This window comes from Schistocerca nitens, chromosome 11 (genome assembly GCF_023898315.1).
Source record: "Schistocerca nitens isolate TAMUIC-IGC-003100 chromosome 11, iqSchNite1.1, whole genome shotgun sequence".
Taxonomy (NCBI): domain Eukaryota; kingdom Metazoa; phylum Arthropoda; class Insecta; order Orthoptera; family Acrididae; genus Schistocerca; species Schistocerca nitens.
Window position 1 is genome coordinate 118192149 of NC_064624.1, and position 22367 is coordinate 118214515.

Below are 22367 nucleotides of genomic sequence, written 5' to 3' on the forward strand. Positions count from 1 at the left end.
ATATCAGGAGCTCAGATGGAAACCAAGTTCTAAGCAAAGAAGGGAAAGGAGGAAGGAGTATATAGAGGGTTTTTACAAGGGCGATGTACTTGAGGACAATATTATGGAAATTGAAGAGTATGTAGATGAAGATCAAATGGGAGATAGGATACTGCATGAAAAGTTTGACAGAGCACTGAAAGACCTGAGTCGAAACAAGGCCCCAGGAGTAGACAACATTCCATTTGAACTACTGACGGCCTTCGGAGAGCCAGCCCTGACAAAACTCTACCATCTGGTGAGCAAGATGTACGAGACAGGCGAAATACCCTCAGACCTCAAGAAGAATATAATAATTCCAATCCCAAAGAAAGCAGGTGTTGACAGACATGAAAATTACCGAACTGTCAGTTTAATAAGTCACAGCTGCAAAAATACTAACACGAATTCCTTACAGACGAATGGAAAAACTGGTAGAAGCTGTCCTCGGGGAACATCAATTTGTATTCCGTAGAAATATTGGAACATGTGAGGCAATACTGGCCTTACGACTCATCTTAGAAGAAAGATTGAGGAAAGGTAAGCCTACGTTTCTAGTGTTTGTAGACTTAGAGAAGGCTTTTGACAATATTGACTGGAATACTTTCTTTCAAATTCTGAAAGGGGCAGGGGTAAAATACAGGGAGCAAAAGGCTATTTACAATTTGTACAGAAACCAGATGGCAGTTATAAAGAGTCGAGGGGCATGAAAGGGAAGCAGTGGTTGGGAAGGGAGTAAGACAGGGTTGTAGCCTCTCCCCGATGTTATTCAATCTGTATATTGAGCAGTAAAGGAAACAAAAAAAAAATTTGGAGTAGGTATTAAAATCCATGGAGAAGAAATAAAAACTTTGATGTTCGCCGATGACATCTACATCTACATGACTACTCTGCAATTCACATTTAAGTGCTGGGCAGAGGGTTCGTCGAACCACAATCATACTATCTCTCTACCATTCCACTCCCGATCAGCGCACGGGAAAAATGAACACCTAAACCTTTCTGTTCAAGCTCTGATTTCTCTTATTTTATTTTGATGATCATTCCTACCTATGTAGGTTGGGCTCAACAAAATATTTTCGCATTCAGAAGAGAAAGTTGGTGACTGAAATTTCGTAAATAGATCTCGCCGCGACGAAAAACGTCTTTGCTGTAATGACTTCCATCCCAATTCGCGTATCATATCTGCCACACTCTCTCCCCTACTACGTGATAATAGAAAACGAGCTGCCCTTTTTTGCACTCTTGATGTCCTCCGTCAATCCCACCTGGTAAGGATCCCACACCGCGCAGCGATATTCTGACAGAGGATGAACGAGTGTAGTGTAAGCTGTCTCTTTAGTGGACTCGTTGCATCTTCTAAGTGTCCTGCCAATGAAACGCAACCTTTGGCTCGCCTTCCCCACAATATTATCTAAGCGGTCTTTCCAACTGAAGTTGTTCGTAATTTTAACACCCAGGTACTTAGTTGAATTGACAGCCTTGAGAATTTTACTATTTATCGAGTAATCAAATTCCAACGGATTTCTTTTGGAACTCGTGTGGATCACCTCACACTTTTCGTTATTTAGCGTCAACTGCCACCTGCCACACCATACAGCAATCTTTTCTAAATCTTCGGATGACCTTACCAGACAGTAAATTACAGCATCACCTGCGAACAGCCTAAGAGAACTGCTCAAATTGTCACCCAGGTCATTTATATAGATCAGGAACAGCAGAGGTCCCAGGGCGCTTCCCTGGGGAACACCTGATATCACTTCACTCGATTTGCCGTCTATTACTATACTATGAACTGCGACCTTCCTGACAGGAAGTGACGAATCCAGTCGCACAACTGTCAGGGGCAGCAAAGGACTTGGAAGAGCAGGTGAACAGAATGAACAGTGTCATGAAAGGAGGATATAAGATAAACATTAACAAAAGCAAAATAAGGATAATGGAATTAAGTCGGGTGGGAAATGAGACACTAAAAGTAGTAAATTAGTTTTGCTATTTGGGGAGCAAAATAACTGATGATGGTCGAAGTAGAGAGGATATAAAATGTAGACTGGCAATGGCAAGGAAAGCGTTTCTGAAGAAGAAATATTTGTTAACATCGTGTACAGATTTAAGTGTCAGGAAGTCGTTTCTGAAAGCATTTGTATGGAAGTGAAACATGGACAATGAATTGAATTGTTTGGACAAAAAGAGAATAGTCTTTCGAAATGTGGTGCTACAGAAGAATGTTGAAGATTAGATGGGATAGTTAATGAGGAGGTATTGAATAGAACTGGGGAGAAGAGGAGTTTGTGGCACAACTTGACAGGAAGAAGGGACCAGTTGGTAGGACATGTTCTGAGGCATCAAGGGATCACAAATTTTGCATTGGAGTGCACTGTGGAGGGTAAAAATCGTAGAGGGAGACCAAGAGATGAATACAGTAAGCAGATTCAGAAGGATGTAGGTTGCAGTAAGCACTGGGAGATGACTCTTGCACAGGATAGAGTAGCATGGAGAGCTGCATCAAACCAGTCTCAGGACTGGAAACAACAACAACACCGGACTTGAAAGCTGCCTACTACAAAAGAAATCATAAAAGACCTTAAAAATTATAAAGTGCCTAGAGAGGATAATACAGTTACTTTACTATAGAAATACTCTAGGGACAACATGATACGATGTCTATCAGAAATACTCGGACATATGGACAACATACCGCTTACCACCAGAAATTGACTTCTGCAGTAATACATCCACTACATAAATAAGGGAAGAAAAGGCCCTAGCAATTATATGGGAATCTCCCTCTTACCAGTGACCTACAAGATCATGTCTAAGGCACTTTTAAAAAGAGCAAAAGAAATAATTGACAAACTACTAAGAGAGTATCAGGCTGGATTTAAGAAAGGCAGGTCATGTGCAGCACAAATATTAAACTTAAAGAATATAATAGAAATGAGGAAAAATCAGGAACTTAAAATATGTAATTACTCTTGTGGATTTTAATAAAGCCTATGATTAAATTGATGTAAATACACGGCTTGATATCCTAAAACAATTTGGATTTGGTACTAAAACAACTGAAATAATTAAAGTAATTTGACAAATACAAAATCAAAAGTAAAATTTAGGGGAGAGCTATCAGAATAGTTTGAAATAAATCAGTGAAAGTATTTTAAATCTGCCTTGCAACTCCAAGGAAATGCATATGTTTATCACAAAGTGTTTAGTTTTATTAATATGGAGATAGTTTCTCACCTCTGCTTTTCAGTTGTGTATTCGAGAAGGTAGTTCAAGAATGGAAGGCCATCAATACTAAAGAGATTGAACTAGGAAGAAATCCAAACAAGATACCTGTAGACTGTTTAGCCACCACAGATGACTTGGGCATTATCTAGCAAATCTAATCAATGCCAAGAACAAATAAAGGAACAGCAAAACAAGCAGTCAAAGTAGGCCTACAAATACCCTTTGAAAAAACAAAGTTCATGACAAATATCTGTGATTCTCCACAAAATATCGCAGTTGACAACAATACAATACACAAAACAGATTCCTTTAAATACCTAGGAGAGTGGATTACATACAATGCAAAAGAAAAGACAGCTATAGAAACTAGAGTGCACAAAATGGAAAGTGTTTCATGACCAAAAACGTTTATAACATAAAAAAAAACCTTGTCCTGGAACACGAAATTAAGACACTACGAAACAGTGGTCAGACCTGAAGCGCTGTATGTAGCAGAAACACGTAAACTAACGAGAAATGGAGATCTTGAGAAACTACAGAAGGTCGAAAGAAGTATTTTAAGGAAAATACGGGGAGCAGATGTTCACATTACTCCATAGCTACAAATCCCAGCCTGCTTGGTTCATTGAGACTGAAAAGGACATGGAAAACACTGGAATTACAATACAAAACAGAACACATTTCCGAAAGGCAGAATTTCAGGAGAGAAAGGAAACTAGACAAAAGTGTACTCAAGAAGAGAGGGAACAACACTCTAAAAGGATGAAGGAAATTTGGAAACTAATGAAATCTAATACAGTATAAAGTAGCCAAAGCTGATTCATTGTACCCTCCAAGTGAGTTACTCAGAAGAGGAAGAAGAACCAACATTTTATTGGCAGTCACCTGCAGTGTTGGTTTACACAATTCTTTCCCGCCTTAAACACGCCTTTCAACAGGCCTACTTTTTTCTGAGGTTATTTCTGAAATAAGTGAAAGAATTTTAAATCTGCCTTGTGACTCCAAGGAAATGCATATTTTTATCACAAAGTGTTTCGTTTTATTGAAATAAAATATCAGTGGTCTTAATGAACCACACTTACTACAGGGTGCCCATAAAGTAAGTATTCATTTTCCAGATAAGTTGCAACAAAATAAACGTTCAGAGATAGTAGCTAATGTCCACCTTCATTGGCAACACACTGTTCCCATCCCCTCGTGGTTGCGTGGTACACGCACTGAACATTTGAGGGGTTATTAGCAAGCATACCTCTCATATTTGCTAGTTCAGTTCATTCATATGTGGCACCCTGGTAGCATAAACTCAGTTCTTGATGAAACCCCAAGCAAAAAATAAGTCCAGGGGAATGGGGTCAGGGGAGCGAGCAACCCACATGCAACCTGCAACTCTCCTATCCACCTGTTAGGAGAGGTCTCGTTCAGGTAGTCCCGGACAAGGGTTGCATATTGGGATGGTACCCCATCTTGTTGATACAACTGTGGCTCTAAGAACAACTGCAGCATGTCCAGGTAGGTTGCTCTGGTAATAGTCTTTTCAGCAAACATAAATAGCCCATAGATCCTATCTTTTTTCATGAGATCAAGACACACATTGACTTTGGGAGAGTCCCTTTGCCACTCAGTGGATTCACGGGGTTGCTCCTCTGCCCAGATCTGGCAATTGTGTTTACTGTCAATGACACAGACATGAAATGAAATGTCGCCTCGTTGCTGAACATAACATAACGTAACATGACACGTGGCTGCTCATGCCGCATGGTCTTCATCCTCTAGCTGGCGAAGCACCTGGATATGATATGCCTCCTTTTTAAGGGTGAAGTTAAGCACTTTCCACAGTGTGGATTTCGGCATGGATAGTTCACGACTCAGCCGGCGGGTAGAAGCTGTTGGACTTCTTTTGATAGCTTCCCTCACGCTGTACAGATTGTGGGCTGACTGCTCGCCCAGTGCGTCTCTCATCAGCTACAGATCCTGTATGCCGGAATTTGTTGACGAGCTTTCGAATGGCAAGTCTTGTAGGGGCATCCTTCCAATACTTCCTCTGGACCTCGGCATGGGTTTTGCCACATAAATGATGTTCCAGAATTGTGATTCTTTTGGCAATTGTTAACATTGTGATGTCTCTTCACGGTACCAGTAACGGAAATAATCCACATGTACGTTTTCCGCAAAATGGATACCTACTTTATGGGCATCCTGTATTTGGCTTGCTTTCTCCATCTGTAAACAGTTAACTATGAAAGATGTTGATGTTAGTACTTATGATTTTTGCTCACATCAGGAAACGCCACCTGCTTGCAAGTATTTTTTTTTAGATATTTCCTCGTTTGCACTATTGTTTCATGTACCATAACTGCAAACACAGATTGTCAACTTAGGTCTTACGTTACACTTCAGATCTCAAAATTTGGGGAAAATTGCTAAAAATTATCTGAAAATCGGGGAATTTCCCTTGGGAAAACTTATGACAATCCTGGTTATAATGCTGTAGTTGGATTTTGCAGGTATGTGAATCAATAAGGGGTGATCCACTAATGTGCTAATTAGTAGTTTGACATGGCAAATTCAAATAGAGGAATAACTGCTTGAAACTGAAAAGGGTGTCATGCCTGCCATTTTCATGCACTTTTGTGAAAGTCATTTATTTATTCATACATGGCATAATATATAGTATGAATATCAGCAGCAGTTGATACAGTGGTCTCTATTATTAAATAACATTAAAGCTTGGGTACATTTAATACCCCTTAACAGTATAACAACTTATTTAATAAATGTTTTAAGCCTTTGGCTTAAGTTGCTGGAATCATTTAAATCTCTTATTACTGGCAGGCTATTCTAAAATTTTAGTCTGTGGTATAACACCTTGATTTGTGTTTTACACTTTGTTTCTGCTAACAGCCATTATTTGTACGGCCGTTTTCTGCGCCTTGAACACAGTCTTTATGTTCGCAGCAGTTATTCGCCAAAATTTATTACAGAAACTAGAAACATTAGAAATAAGAGAAATGGTAAATAAGTGGTTTGAATCTTATCCACAAAACAGAGGTCAGTCAGTTAAATTTTCACATACAAGAAGATTACTTGTACAACATTTAAGATTCAGACATTATTAGTAAAGGTGCACTCTTTAGAAGTGTATTCTGTGTAATTTCCCCCACTGTGTCAAAAGTGTGGAAAAACTGTTTGCAGACAATAGCACCCTACTGATCAGTTGACAGAAAAGCCAATGATGTCCACATCATTTACTTTTAACGCAATGTGATGGAGACAGAATGCAATTAAAATATGAGATAAGTCATAAAATATTCACACCCATATACAGGGTGATTCAAAAAGAATACCACAACTTTAGGAATTTAAAACTCTGGAACGACAAAAGGCAGAGCTAAGCACTATCTGTCGGCGAATTAAGGGAGCTATAAAGTTTCATTTAGTTGTACATTTGTTCGCTTGAGGCGCTGTTGACTAGGCGTCAGCGTCAGTTGATGCTAAGATGGCGACCACTCAACAGAAAGCTTTTTGTGTTATCGAGTATGGCAGAAGTGAATCGACGACAGTTGTTCAGCGTGCATTTCGAACGAAGTATGGTGTTAAACCTCCTGATAGGTGGTATATTAAACTTTGGTATAAACAGTTTACAGAGAATGGGTGTTTGTTCAAAGGGAAAAGTTCTGGACGGCCGAGAACGAGTGATGAAGATGTAGCACGCATCCAGCAAGCATTTGTTCGCAGCCCAGGAAAATCGACTCGCAGAGCTAGCAGAGAGCTGCAAATTCCACAATCGACTGTATGGAGAGTCCTACGAAAAAGGTTAGTTATGAAACCTGAACGTCAACTACCCGAGGCGATGGATCGGCCGCCAGGCAGCCCGTGACAGAGCACTTCATCACTGGCCTCCAAGAAGCCCTGATCTTACCCCCTGCGATATTTTCTTATGGGGGTATGTTAAGGATATGGTGTTTCGGCCACCTCTCCCAGCCACCATTGATGATTTGAAACGAGAAATAACAGCAGCTATCCAAACTGTTACGCCTGATATGCTACAGAGAGTGTGGAACGAGTTGGAGTATCGGGTTGATATTGCTCGTGTGTCTGGAGGGGGCCATATTGAACATCTCTGAACTTGTTTTTGAGTGAAAAAAACCTTTTTAAATACTCTTTGTAATGATGTATAACAGAAGGTTACATTATGTTTCTTTCATTAAATACACATTTTTAAAGTTGTGGTATTCTTTTTGAATCACCCTGTATATTTGTATTTCTTTATTGGTCCTGTAAATAGTGTTTAGGTACATATTTTGCACAAACAATGTAGGACAAGTCAGGTTGGTACAGTATACACATCATCATACACATTGTTATTTTGAAAAGATAAATAATTAAAAATTATTCAATATATATAAATATGTTGAATACTGATGACAAAATTAATATAATGAAATAAAGTGATAGATTGGTTAAGAATAATAGAGCAGTTACACTACAGTTTCCTGGTACTCTAAAAATTCGAAACAGAATAGAAGCAGTGGTCAAGCAAGTAGTCTTTCAGTTTCACTTTAAACTTTTGTAAATTTTGTATCTGTTTCAAATAGGATGGCATGTGATTGTACAGCATTATGCCACTCCTCGCTTACAATTGTTTGTACTTACTGTATTGACATGCAAATAATGCTTCTGCCTAGTATCAGGAGGCTGGTAATCACAGTTATACTAGAAATATTTCCATCTCTTAAAATACTTCCTTTTGTGAAATTTAGTATTTCATACATATATAAGCAAGGAAGAGGCAGTAGATTGAGATTTTGAAATATTGTCTACAGGAGAGTCTGTACTTAACATGGTTTATTATTCTAACAATCTTTTTCTGTAGCCTAAATGTTTTGTTTGTACCTACGGAGTTCCCCCAAAGATAATGCCATACATCAGCAGTGACTGAATACTGCCGTGGTACATTGTGATCACTGACGCACAGTTTGTATTTTGTGTGAGGATTCTTACTGCATTCGTAAGTGTGTTTAACTTCTTATTTATATGATTAAGATTTGTGTCCCATTTTAGGTTTTGCTGAATATGTATACCTAAAAATTTTGTCTCTCTCTCAGATAAGACAGTTTTTCCATCAATTTTAAAAATCGGTCTTGCAGGATGTAGTTTCTGTGAATTGTGGAAATTCACTGTCACTGTTTTTTCATTATTTATTATTAACTTGTTTGTTCTGAACCATTGTGTTAAATTTTGTATTATACCTGTAGCTGTTTTTTGTAGGCTTTCCTCATCACATGATTTGATTAGGATATTTGTGTCATCTGCAAAAAGTACTGTTGTCCCTTTAGTTATTTTTTCTGACCAATCATTAACATAAAGACTGAAAAGAATTGGCCCAAGGACTGACCCTTGAACTCCATATGTAATGTTTTGTGCATTACTGTAAAAATTACAAATTTTTTTGTGTTTTTATGTCTTTGTATTTTATTTGAGTGATCTGTTGATGGTCATGAAGGTAGGAATGTATCCACTTGTTTGGCAGGCCTCGTATTCCATAATTACCTAGCTTCTGCAACAGAGTATTATGATCAGTTACATCGAAGGCTTTACTAAGGTCAAGAAATATGCCAGACACATGTTGCTTATTATATACTGCAGTCAGAATTTCATTTAAGACAGTACAAGTAGCTGACTGTGTTGATCTTTTTCAAGAATTTTACCAAAGCCTGACAATATTGATACAGGTGTATAGTTTGCAGCTTCAGGTTTGTCCCCTCTCTTGTACAGTGGTGTCACTTTTGCCATTTTCTGATTTTTTGGGAATATACCACTCGCGAATGATGAATTGAATATATCGGTTAGTGGTTCTATGATAGGTGTTACACTTGCTTTAATGATAATATCTGGTATTTCATCAGTACCTGCTGAATACTTATTGGGTAACCTTTTTATAATGACAAATAATTCCTCAGGTGTTGTAGGAGACATGAATAGGGTTCTTGTAAGAATTTTTGTATCTGACTAGAGTGTATTGCTGTCTGGTTGTGAGTTGTTATGTTTGGTATTCAAGCGGTGTGCTACATTAGAAAAGTAGTTGTTAAATTTATTAGCCACTACCGTGGGGTTGATTATTTTATTGTTTTCATGAAGTTCTATATTTTTGTGGGCTAATGATGTAGTACCTGTTTCTCTTTTTTGTGATAATCCATGTTGCTTTAGTCTTATTCCTGGAATTTTTTATTTGTTTGTCGTTTTTCATTTTCTTTGCTTTTGTTATACCTTGTCTAAGTATTTGTTTATATTGTTTGAAGTAGTTGATAAATACAGGATTTGTGTATTCATACAAGTTCCTTTTATTCTGGCATGATATTTTTATTCCTGTTGTGATCCATTTATTTGGTTTGTGTACAGAACTTCTAAGTGACGTTTGTTTAGGAAAGGCTATTTCAAAAAAACTATTTGTATGTGGCCATAAATTTATCAAACTTGTCATCTTTGTTATTTGAACTGTAAATATCAGTCCAGATTTCTCTTGTCAAGATGTTTACTGGAATAGCAATTGTTAGTATTTGGGCATTGTGATCACTAAAACCAGTGTTTGCAGTCTGTGTGTTGCAGCTATATTTATCTGAATTTACAAACGCCTGATCTACTGTTGTTGCAGAAGTAGTGGTTATACAAGTTGGGATAGTTATAGTTGGTTTTAGGTTAAAGGACTTCAGTAAGTCTTTGATTTTATCTTTAAATTTACTGAGTTTTGAGATATCAACATTGAAATCGCCACATATGATAATTTTGTGTGTGTGTGTGTGTGTGTGTGTGTGTGTGTGTGTGTGTGTGTGTGTGTGTGTGTGTGTGTGTGTTGAAATCCTCTAACAGCTCTTCCATGTGATTATAAAAAAACTTTTTATCACCATCTGGTGACCTATACACACAGATGATTACAGAATTTCTAGTTGGCAGTTCTTCTATTGAGAGTTCTATGTCTCTTTCTTTAGATAAGCTGTCAAATTTGGTTATGTTAGTGAAGTCTATATCTTCTCGAACATATATGCAGCTACCACCATGCCTGAGCACTTTTCTACAAAATGTGGCAGCTAATTTAAACTGAGGTAGGTGTGCTAGTTCTATTATGTCTTTATTTAGCCAGTGCTCAGTAAAGCATAAAACAGAAATATCACTCATATCATTTAACGAGATTTGTGTTTCATTCAGTTTATTGGAAAGAGACTGAACATTCTGATGGAACAATTTAAAGTATGAAGCAGGGGCTATATTGTGTCTTGCTTGACCACTTACCTCTTTTTTACATCTAGTATTGTTAGCTGTAAAAAATCCTCCTTGTTTTGAGGTGTGGGTGGTGTTTTCTTGCTAGCTGGTTCCCTGGATTCTGGGCCCTGCCTCTCATGTGCTGTGGTGCTTCTAATGGTAATCCACTTGTCAAGTAGCATTTGTTTCATTTTAGGCACTTGTATTGCACTGGCTTTCACATTGTATTTATTTTGGTGAAACACTGATGACTTCAGGTAGACTGGTCGATTCAGAGATAAATGCATCTGGTTTGTACAATTGTTAATTTTAATTAGCGAAGACAGTCTATTGCATACTTGCTCCTTCCCGCCTGTTCGAGTGGAATCCGTGACGTGTGAATTTATCACGATACAGTCTTTCCATTTCAAACTTTATGGATATTCTACTTTCGTTGCAAGCTTTTGAACAGTTCACTGTTTGCACTAAATGATGATTAACCATGTCGATTTTTTTGTTTATATATTCTTTGTCAAATCTTTTGTGAATTGGATGCAAAATGATGTTTGTCTTGTTACTGAGTTGGAGAACATTTGGTAACATGTTACCAATGCTTTCCACAATGTTGTTGTAGGACTTTTCAGTATTGTTCAACTTGGCCATTAATATAAGAGTATCACTCACATTCAAGTCTTCTGCTAATTTGTCAGTTCGATTAAAAACTTCACAGAGAGGAGCATTTGTTTTAATAAAACTTTGAATGTCATATTTTGTGTCTAGTTTTGTCTCCAGAATGTTTCTGCAGTTCCTGCCTTGACTGTCACTCACTATTAAAACTTTCAGATTCTGTACAGCATTCCTTAACTCGCAACTCTGCTTCATATTTTCAGGTCTTTTATCTTTTGGAACACTACTGGTATCATTCATTACAGTTTCGTTTTCACTGATTGCCGTGTAAACACTGTGTTCAGTTACACTTACACATTGCACTGGCTCTTTACCAGCTGGCATCAGAACTGTTTCTTTATCTGAAAATGCACTTACTTGTTTAGACTCACTTTTTCTGGATACTGTTGGCATTGCAGATACATTATAACATGAGTGCATCTTTAGTTGCAATTTTAAATTGTGTGTGTTCGAAGCAATTTTTACGGTACACCACTTTTCACTGCTTACATATTTGCTTAGTTCTTGTTCTAACTCGCTGATTCTCGCTAACAGAATGTTTCTATCCTCTTGCAACACTTTAATTATTTCGTCTTTCGATGCTTAGTCCGTTTCGAGTTTGTGATCACCATGTGGCACCAAAACACAGTTCTTCGTTTTTGATCGGGTAAACATACCTTTACAGTTATTTACTTTTACAGCGCATGAGTAGCACAGATTGTCCTTATCGCCACCATTTTTTTTTTTTTACACATTTCACACATAATAGTCTCATATTTATATCAGTTTTCGTGAGCTTTGAATATGTTATAATTTTACTCATCGTTCATCGCATCCCGTATATAACATCAAGGAGAAACTTCAGGTACGAGCAACAAGGTGTACATTAACAAAATACAGGTAAATTGTGGGAAATTCAAACTGTGTGCCTCATTAACAATAAATCAACACTACACATCGATTAAAATAACTTTGCGATCGACAGGTTGTAGTGGCAGCAGCAGTGATGCTGGCTGGCAACAAGCCACACTTGAAAATGCTTTGCTGGTACCTACGAAACAGGCAGCACAGGACAGCGAGCATGTGGTACCGGAGGAAACAGCGATTTATTTTATTTACATGTCAAGTTCTGTAGGACCAAATAGAGGAGCAAATCTCAAAGGTCATGGAACGTGTCAGTATATGAAATTACAACATAAAAGTAATAACAGATAAAAATAAAATGTTTATGAACCCGAAAAAAAGTCAATCCATAAATTTAAGTAAATGCAATCAACAATACAACAAGAATCAGCTTAATTTTTCAAGGAACTCCTCAACAGAATAGGAGTGACCCATGAGGAAACTCTTCAGTTCGATATGAAAGCGTGTGGATCTCTGCTAAGATTTTTGAATTTGAGTGGCAGCTTATTGAAAATGGATGCAGCAGTATACAGCACACATTTCTGCAAAAGAGTTAAGGAAGTCCGATCCAAATGCAGGTTTGATTTCTGCTGAGTATTAACTGAGTGAAAGCTGCTTATTCTTGGGAATAAACTAATACTGTTAACAGGAAATGACAGTAAGAAATATATGTATTAAGAGGCCAATGTCAAAATACCCAGACTTGTGAACAGCGGTTAAGAAAAGGTTCGTGAACTTGCACCAGTTATTGCCCGAACTGCCTGTTTCTAAGCTAAAAATATCATTTTAGAATGGGAAGAGTTACTCCAAAACACAATACAATACCATACGACATAAGCAAATGAAAATAAGCAAAGTAGACTAATTTTCATGTTGAACGATCATTCATTTCATATACTGTTTGAATAGCAAAAATCGCAGCAGTAAGTCTTTGAATAAGGTCCTGAACGTGGGCTTTCCACAACAGTTCACCGTCTATCTGAACACCTAGAAATTTGAACTGATCAGTTTCACTAATCATAAGCCCATTCTGTGAAATTGAAACGTCAGGTTTTGTTGAATTGTGTGTTAGAAACTGTAGAAACTGAGTCTTACTGAGATTTAGCGTTAGTTTAGTTTCTACGAGTCATGAACTACACTATTTTAAACTGAGCCAGTGTTGTACACAACATCCCTTACTACCAAGCTAGAGTCATCAGCAAACAGAAATATTTTAGAGTTACCGGTAATACTAGAGGGCATACCATTTATATAAATAAGGAACAGGAGGGACACCAACAGATCCTTGGGGCACCCCCCACTTGACAGTACCCTGCTCAGATCCCACATCACAGCCATTATCAACATTGTGAATAATGACCTTTTGCTGCCTGTTGGTAAAGTAGGAGGTGAACCAATTGTGAGCTACTTCCCGTATTCCGTAATGGTCCAACTTCTGGAGCAATATTTTGTGATCAACACAATCAAACACCTTAGTTAAATCAAAAAATATACCTAGTGTTCGAAACCTTTTGTTTAGCCCATCCAGTAACTCACAGAGAAAAGAGAATATAGCATTTTCAGTTGTTCAACGACTTCTAAAGCCGAACTGTACATTTGATAGCAAATTGTGTGATATAAAATGATCGATTATCCTTACATACTCAGCCTTTTCAATAACTTTTGCAAATACTGCTGGCATAGAAACAGGTATAAAATTCTCTATATTATCCCTTCCTCCCTTTTTATAAAGTCACTTTACTACTGAGTACTTAAATGGTTCAGGAAATTGACCATTCCTAAAGGAAAAAAATTACAAATAAGGCTAAATACAGGGCTAACATGTGCAGCACAGTACTTTAATATTCTGCTAGGCACTCCATCATATCCATGACAGTCTTAATCTTAAGTGATTTAATTATTGACTCGATCTCCCCCTTGTCTGTATCACAGAGGAGTATTTCAGACATCAGTCTCGGAAAGGCATTTGCCAAGAAAGTTATACGATTCCCTGTAGAAACTAAATTTTGATTTAATTCACCAGCAATGCTCAGAAAATGATTGTTAAATACTGTACATATGTCTGATTTATCAATAACAAATATTTTTACTGCGAACTGACTTTATATCGTCGACCTTGTGCTGCTGACTGGACAATTCCATCGCAACTGAACATATGGTTTTAATTTTATCCTGTGAACTAGCTATTCTATTTGCATACCTCATACTCTTTGCCTTCCTAATAACATTTTTAAGCACCTTACAATACTGTTTGTAATGGGCTACTGTAGCTTGATTGTGACTACTTCTAACATTTTGATATAATTCCCGCTTTGTTCTACAAGATATCCTTATCCCACTAGCCAGCCACCCAGGCTGCATATTACTGCTAGTATCCTATTTAGAATGTTCTAATGGAAAGCGAAAGCAACTCTCAAACAGCACGAGAAATGTGTTGAGGACACCATGTATGTTATGAGCACTATGAACATCCTGCCACTCTTGTTCCTTCAAAAGGTTTAAAAAAACACTCTTGCTGTTTGATTAACTTTCCTACACAGTTTGTAATTATATGTGACATTCGTTTCAGTACAAAAGCCTTTTAGTGTTAAAACTTGTGCATCATGGCCTAAAAGGCCATTCACCCTTTTACAAACAGAATGCCCATCTATTAATGAAGAATGAATAAAAATATTGTCTATGGCTGTTCCCCTGCACCCTAGCTCGAGCAAAAATCCTCTGAAGTCAAGAGTTAGGGAACCTATAAACAACAATTAGAAGCTTAGTTTCACTAAATTCAACTGCCCCTGCACAACATTCAAATATCTGTTCAGTGCTGGGTCGTGATATGTCTATGAACTCAAATGGAATAATGTTTTTTACATACATAGCCACTCCCCCAGCCCTCAAGGAACTCCTTGAAAAACAGCCAGCTAATCTGTATTCTGGTAAAGGAAGCCTCTGACTTGTCAAATTATTTAAGTGGTGCTCAGATATACCAATAATTTCAGAGTCAACATATATATATAAGCAGACCACTAACTTTATCTCTAATATCTCTTATACAAAGGGTGTTCAAAAAGTTTTGCACAGTTGTGTGTAATATTTTTATTTTTTGCAGGAGAATGAAAGTTTCTGTGAACATACTTGGAACATTTAGCTATAAGTTGGTATATAAAAGTATTTTCTTTTATTTACAGGTGAGCTATAATGGACCGTCAAGTAGATGCCAGGTTGTGACAACGGTCGGTGATGGAGTTACTCTTAGAGACCGGCGATGACTCTGCCACATCGATTCACAGGAAGTTGCGCCCTGTTTGTGGGGAGGACACACTGGATCGCAACAGTATCCAGCGGTGGTTGCAGAGGTTTAAAGAAGGTGATTTCTCTCCACTGGACAGTCCACGGTGTAGATCATCGACGGCAGTGAGTGATGTGAATTAGACCATTGATCAAATCGTCCAAAATGACAGATGTGTGACAATACAACAGCTTGCTGAAATGACTTTTGTCATTGGGTAGTGTGGTATCACTGGTACAGTCACTAGGGTACAGAAAAACCTGTGCACTTTGGGTGCCCAGATTATTGACAAGAGAAATGAAAACTATGAGGAAGAATGTGTGTGAGGGTCTCATGAAGACCTTTACTGAAGAGTGGAAACAGTGTTCTGGGTCCCTCTTGGAAGAAGAAACCAAGACTTTCACGAACAGCAGGCCGAAAGGTGATGCCCTCCTCCTTCTGGGCTTTGTGTGATGTCATTTTCATTGACTTTTTGGAAGCTGGCTCCATAATTAACTGGGACTGTTACTGTTTGTCATCGGACAAGCTGCGACATATCATCAAGACTAACAGACGACAGCTTCAGGGTCAGCTCATCAGACTACACCATGACATTGCCAAACCCCATACAGGAGAAAATCGGGAAAATGGGTTAGAAAGTTGTTCCTCATCCTCCCTACAGCCCGGACTTGGCTCCGTGTGATTTTTACTACTTTGGTCATCTGAAGGCCCATCTGTGCGGTAAAACATTTGATATTGAGAAACACTTTATTTCCTGTGACAAGCGATGGTGTACAAGTCAGTCCCCAGAATTTTACCAAAGTGAATTTACATATTGGAAAAAAATGTTGGGCCAGATGCGTCACAGCTGATGGAGGCTACATTGAGTAGGCTCAATGTATAGATAAATGTTCCAAGTACGTTCACAAAAAATTTCATTCTCCTCCTGCAAAAAATAAAAAAAAATTAGAGACTACTGTGCAAAACTTTTTGTAATGCCCTTTGTATTTTGATGAATATGCTAATTCCTTCTCTACTTGGAAATATAGTGTCCTCTGAAGGTGAGCCCTTAGTTAGAGGGACTTCCATTAAGCAGATATACCTATCAGCTGTTTTCAATCTAAGAATAGGTGCAGCTCTAACACCAACTACTACAGGAATTTTTTCACGAGAGATCCCACCACCACCCACTATACTGTCACCTATTAGCTTTGCCAGCCTCCCGTTCCCATACCTATTGCCAACTGGCACCACTGAAATTTGACCCATGCCCTCTGCCATCAGCACCCTCTCCAGCCACATGTTAATGCGCCTAACAGTCACATTAAGATGAGGCCAATCATGATGCTGAAACAACTGCACAAAATGCACATTAGTGCCACCAGTTTGAGTAGATATCTTTACCAGGTCACCATCTACATCATATTCCCCGTCCCTATCAAGACTGTTCCCTGCTTCATCCACTATCACTACCTGATCCTCCTAGTTAAAATTCCTACATTACTCCACTATGCTGTCACTCACCTGAGCCAACCCTGCACTAGGCTTCATAATGCTGGTGACCTGGTACTTACTCCCCAACACTTCCTGCAACTACTGGCCCAAACATCTACCATGTGAACTACCTAGCAGCAGAATCTTCTTCTTTCTGTTAGACTGACTGGCAGCTGGCCTCTGCCATGTGACTTGCTGAAATGTCTAATTGCACAGTTGCTGTAATCAAAGTATATAGATTACTGCTAAAGCTTCCAAATCTTAACGAAAAGCATTGGTGAATACTCAACCAAATAATCTTGAAAAAGTGATTCACAACCTTAAACTGTTTCATTACACTGTCCAGTACACATAAAATAAATAATTAGAGTTAAAAATTATATTTTCACATTAATTAATAAATACTTCCATGTGTCTTAAGTGAGTATTGGTTTGAGGGAGCATACACTGATAGTCTATACTATTATATAAAGCCGAGACTCAAAGTTCTGGACCAGTTTACTTCAAAAATTTTCAAAATCCTTTAATAAACATTCAGACATAATAGGATACTGTAAAAAAAAATTGCAGACACACAGGTATATATCCTAATGATACTGTGTGCATTTTCTGTTAAACAAGACTGCAACTAAAATAAGTACTGTGAAAATGTGCAGTTTAGTTTTCTTTCTTGCAGTCAGTTTTAACTATGATAGCAAGGTGTTTAAACCACTAGACAAATTGTTAAACATGATGAAGAAAGATTAACATGGGAACCAATCGGCATAAGTCATGATGGTAACATTATAATGAATCCAGATACTATATGTAATATTTTTAATAACTACTACATTTCTGTTGAACAATGAACCTATATTATAGATTCACTGGTAGAGACCCGATGCCATCTCACCCAGTGTGTCGAATTTGAATTTGTGGAAGTGAATGAGCAGGATGTTTGGAGGGAAATATACATGCTAAAGAAAAAGTTTTCATTTGGATTGGATGGTGTATCCAGTGCTATTACTAAAGTGTGCTTAAAAGAAATCTCTAAACCTCTTACTCACCTGATTAATTGCAGCATTAGAGAAAACACGTATCCAATGGTTCTAAAAATGAGTGTAGTGAAACCAATGTATAAAAGGGAAGTAAGGAAGATGTGTCTAAATATTGACCAAATTCATTAATTCCCACTTTTAGTAAGAAGTGCCTTTTTCACAAAACATAAACTGCTTGTAGATTTGCATGGCTTCAGAAAAGAGCTAAGTACAACCACAGAAGTTACACAGTTCATCCATGAAGTTTACTGTCTGTTGGACCGGAAGATGCAGACTGCAGGTATATTTTTGGACCTGACAAGAGCATTTGATACGGTAAACCATAGGGTACTCCCAGTTGTAACATCATAGATTAAGGGTCGAGCTGCGACAGCAATCGCACAACTTGCGTACGGGCCGCTACACGCCGCCGCGAGCGCATTGCGTTCGCAGGCGCACGTGTTGTGTATGGGCCGCGAGGTGCTGCCACGAGCGCAACCGTATATAAGTGCCGACGGAGTTCGGCCAGCTCTCATTTTGTTGGCATCTCATTTTTGCCTGTTCTCTTATTTTATTAGTTGCTTAGCTCTTATTCGTTAGCCGGCCGGAGTGGCCGAGCGGTTAAAGGCGCTGCAGTCTGGAACCGCACGACCGCTACGGTCGCAGGTTCGAATCCTGCCTCGGGCATGGATGTGTGTGATGTCCTTAGGTTAGTTAGGTTTAAGTAGTTCTAAGTTCTAGGGGACTTATGACCACAGCAGTTGAGTCCCATAGTGCTCAGAGCCATCGTATTCGTTTATGGGTCATGTTATTGTGCTCTCTTCCAGCCATTCTGATTGTTTTGATTAACATAGTCTCATGTAATGTTTGTTCGTTTCAGCCTGTTCATATTTTGATGTTCTTTAAATACTGTAATAATTATCGGAAGCATTTCTTCCCTTAAACTTGTGTAAAATATTCTCGATGTAGGATTTGTTCTGTGACACAGGTGTAAGGTTTTGAATATAAATTATATTCGAAACTGTGCTTTAAAAGGAATTTATTTTTTCAGTTTGTACTACATCAGACGACAATTTTGTGATATGAGGGAGAAAATTGAGGGGCGGACCCATGGAAATAGTCTTACGTGATTCCCTTTAAAAATAAAAATTCGTGTGACACTGAAAGACATGACACTGTAGGCACCGAAAATTTATATATGTAAAATTATACGTCACCCAGTCCACCAGTGAACCTGTATCACAAGGTGTACCACAGGGCTCAATCCTTGGGCCCCTTTCTCTTCCTTATATATATATATATATATATATATATATATATATACAAAAAGAAAGATGATGAGACTTGCCAAACAAAAGCGCTGGCAGGTCGATAGACACACAAGCAAACACAAATATACACACAAAATTCAAGCTTTCGCAACAAACTGTTGCCTCATCAGGAAAGAGGGAAGGAGAGGGAAAGACGAAAGGATGTGGGTTTTAAGGGAGAGGGGAAGGAGTCATTCCAATCCCGGGAGCGGAAAGACTTACCTTAGGGGGAAAAAAGGACAGGTATACACTCGCACACACACACACATATCCATCCACACATCCACACATACAGCTGCTTGTGTCTGTATGTGTGGATGGATATGTGTGTGTGTGCGAGTGTATACCTGTCCTTTTTTCCCCCTAAGGTAAGTCTTTCCGCTCCCGGAATTGGAATGACTCCTTCCCCTCTCCCTTAAAACCCACATCCTTTCGTCTTTCCCTCTCCTTCCCTCTTTCCTGATGAGGCAACAGTTTGTTGCGAAAGCTTGAATTTTGTGTGTATATTTGTGTTTGCTTGTGTGTCTATCGACCTGCCAGCGCTTTTGTTTGGTAAGTCTCATCATCTTTCTTTTTGGATGTATTTTTTCCGCGTGGAGTGTTTCCCTCTGTTATATATATATATATATATATATATATATATATATATATATATATATATATATATATATATATATATATATACATACAACATTGCACAATCCAGTAGCTCCCATATTGTAAGCTATGCAGATAACACATCAATCTTATTCTATAGCAGTGAATCGAATGAGCTAGAATCTCTTGCTACTAATTAGTGGTTTAACAGAAGTAACAAAATACTTCAATGATCAGGGATTACAGGTGAATGTCACAAAATCTGAACTAGCGACATTTAAAACGGGCAGTTCTCACCACAACAACATGAACAGTGTGTATAATATCTCTGCAACAGAAAATGGTAACTGTAAATTCGTGGGTATGTTGATGAAAATTTGCGGTGGACATACCACATTAATTTCTTTGCGGAAAAGCCAGTAGTGCCATATATCTCCTCAGCCAGCTCGCAAAGATAGTTCCTAGCAAAGCACTGAAATTAGTATATTACGGAACACTTTACCCCTTTCTCAACTACGGAATTTAATTTTGGGGCTGTGCAGCTGATGTACATTTAGAAAGAATACTACTGCTACAGAAAAGAGCAATAAGACATATGCATGGGATGGGACATAGAGACTCATGTCGTGAAGTGTTTGCACAGCACAAATATCCGAGTATTCTCTGTACATCTTCAAAATAGTTGTATTTTTTATAAGTCAACCAACAGAAGCTATCAAGAGCAGTGATGTACATGATCACAACACTATAACAAAGTGTAACTATTTTCGTAACAACAATGTTAAAAATGTCTGATAGAAGTCCATATATCAGTGGTTTGATTTGGTATACCAAGCTACCAAATGCTCTAAGAACATACGCGGGAAATGTTTTTAAAACAAAATTAAAATCTTTTCTAATAGGTCCTACGGAACTTGACGTGTAAATAAAAGAATAAAAAATAAGCAAATGCAATTTAAAACAAGTGTCTGTTCACTTCTAAGAGTTCATTAAACGACATTCTCTGTCCAAGTCACCCCTGGTTGATTATTTACAATCAAGCGGATGAGAGCTGCTCTTCTATCGTCCGATTAGGCTTCTGTCCGTTGTCGACTGGTTATTCGGATTGTACTCGGCTGGCATTTGGCAGAGGTGAAGTCGATATCTTCATCCTCAGAGCCGCCCGTGGCACTGGTGGAACTCGCACAAGTGACAGGTCTCTACGACACAGGCACCAGCTCGCATCTTTGCACGTGTGGTGCTTTTGCCCAGGCTTTGTCTTGTTCACACGACACAGAACTCACTGCCTCAGAAACTGCATCTCAGAAATGCTGAAGCCGGTCAGCTGTTTGCATGCTATTGTCGTGAGCATCTAAGGAAAGTCCCTGGAGGACATTAGTACCCCAAGTAGGCGATCAGGTTACATCCATTCACAAATCATCACGGAATGTGGAGCTCGGAGGTTTGCTGGCTGTGTAAGGCAGGATAGGCAGTGATCTTTGGTACATAAAACAAGAAAGTACAATGCTGGTGCAGGGACAAGTGTTTCGAAGCACACCAATGAATGTGGGGATCTACAGCACACGATCCCAATGTTTTCCCACGATGATAAACAACAACACTGACAATTAAAATTGCACTTGGCACAGAATCATCAACATTGGACTGCAAGTCATTGGAAAAACGTTGCTTGGTTGGATGAATCACATTTCTCGTTATATCTGGACGATGCTCGTGGTTGGATACACCATCATCAAAGTGAACTGCTCAAAACCTGCACTGCACCATGGTTCAAGTATCATGAGAGTGAACTCGCATTGAATGTCTATGCCATGAAATTCATTTAATCTGAGTGTATTGGAGCCCATCTAGGATACTATTATGTGCCATGTCTGCACATGCAAACCATTGCTCCTTAATTTACAGGAATTCTGCAACCAGTGCAATACGCATCTGTCCAACAATCAGTCTTTACTTCTCATCCCCCCAAGTAAGTCTCCCTTAGCCTGTGGTTCTGAGTGACTTTTCCAAATTCTCCCCATTTCCCAAACCTCACCAGTCCATTTCCTTCACACTTCTTCCTTCCTCTTCAACCCTTCTGTCAGAGAAAGAGCCACTGGCTCCGAAATCTTGCAAATTCCTTTATCTTTATACATGTGTTCTCCTCCACCACTTGATGAGTAATTTTTTATCTACCCAATTACATAGGAATATTAATTATACTGAATTACTATTTTTCATTAGATATAGAATCAATTTTACGTAACAAAGGCAAGAACATGTCACAACTCCTCCATTCTGAAAAGTGACATGGTCAGCAATTTGAAATGCTGTTTCCTATTACATGATGGGTGGTTGAGTCATATTTTTCAAGCATTATTAATAATATTCAGTTTTATTTCAAATACATAATTATGCTGTAGTACAATACATTCTATCCATAATTTCATTTCATTATCAACTGACAGTCTAGAAACAGAAAAAGAAATATGACCAAAATCGGTCATTTCAATGATGATATACGAGGGCTATCCACGAAGTACATTACATTTTGGAATTAAAAATAAATAAAGTATTGGAAATTATTTTTATTATATACAGATGAAAGCCACACTTAAATACTACTTTTCTACATAGTTGCCATTTAAATTAAGGCAC

The 22367-nt window shown here is 38.3% G+C and overlaps 1 long non-coding RNA gene across 1 annotated transcript in view; it reads left to right on the plus strand.

Annotated features, from left to right (window-relative positions):
* LOC126213472 (uncharacterized) overlaps positions 1–17145 on the plus strand; it is an 84150-nt gene extending 67005 nt beyond the window's left edge. The window contains exon 5 of the long non-coding RNA XR_007541190.1: positions 15234–17145. This is a non-coding gene — a long non-coding RNA (uncharacterized LOC126213472). The remainder of the gene's footprint in view (positions 1–15233) is intronic.
* Positions 17146–22367: the final 5222 nt, after the last annotated feature.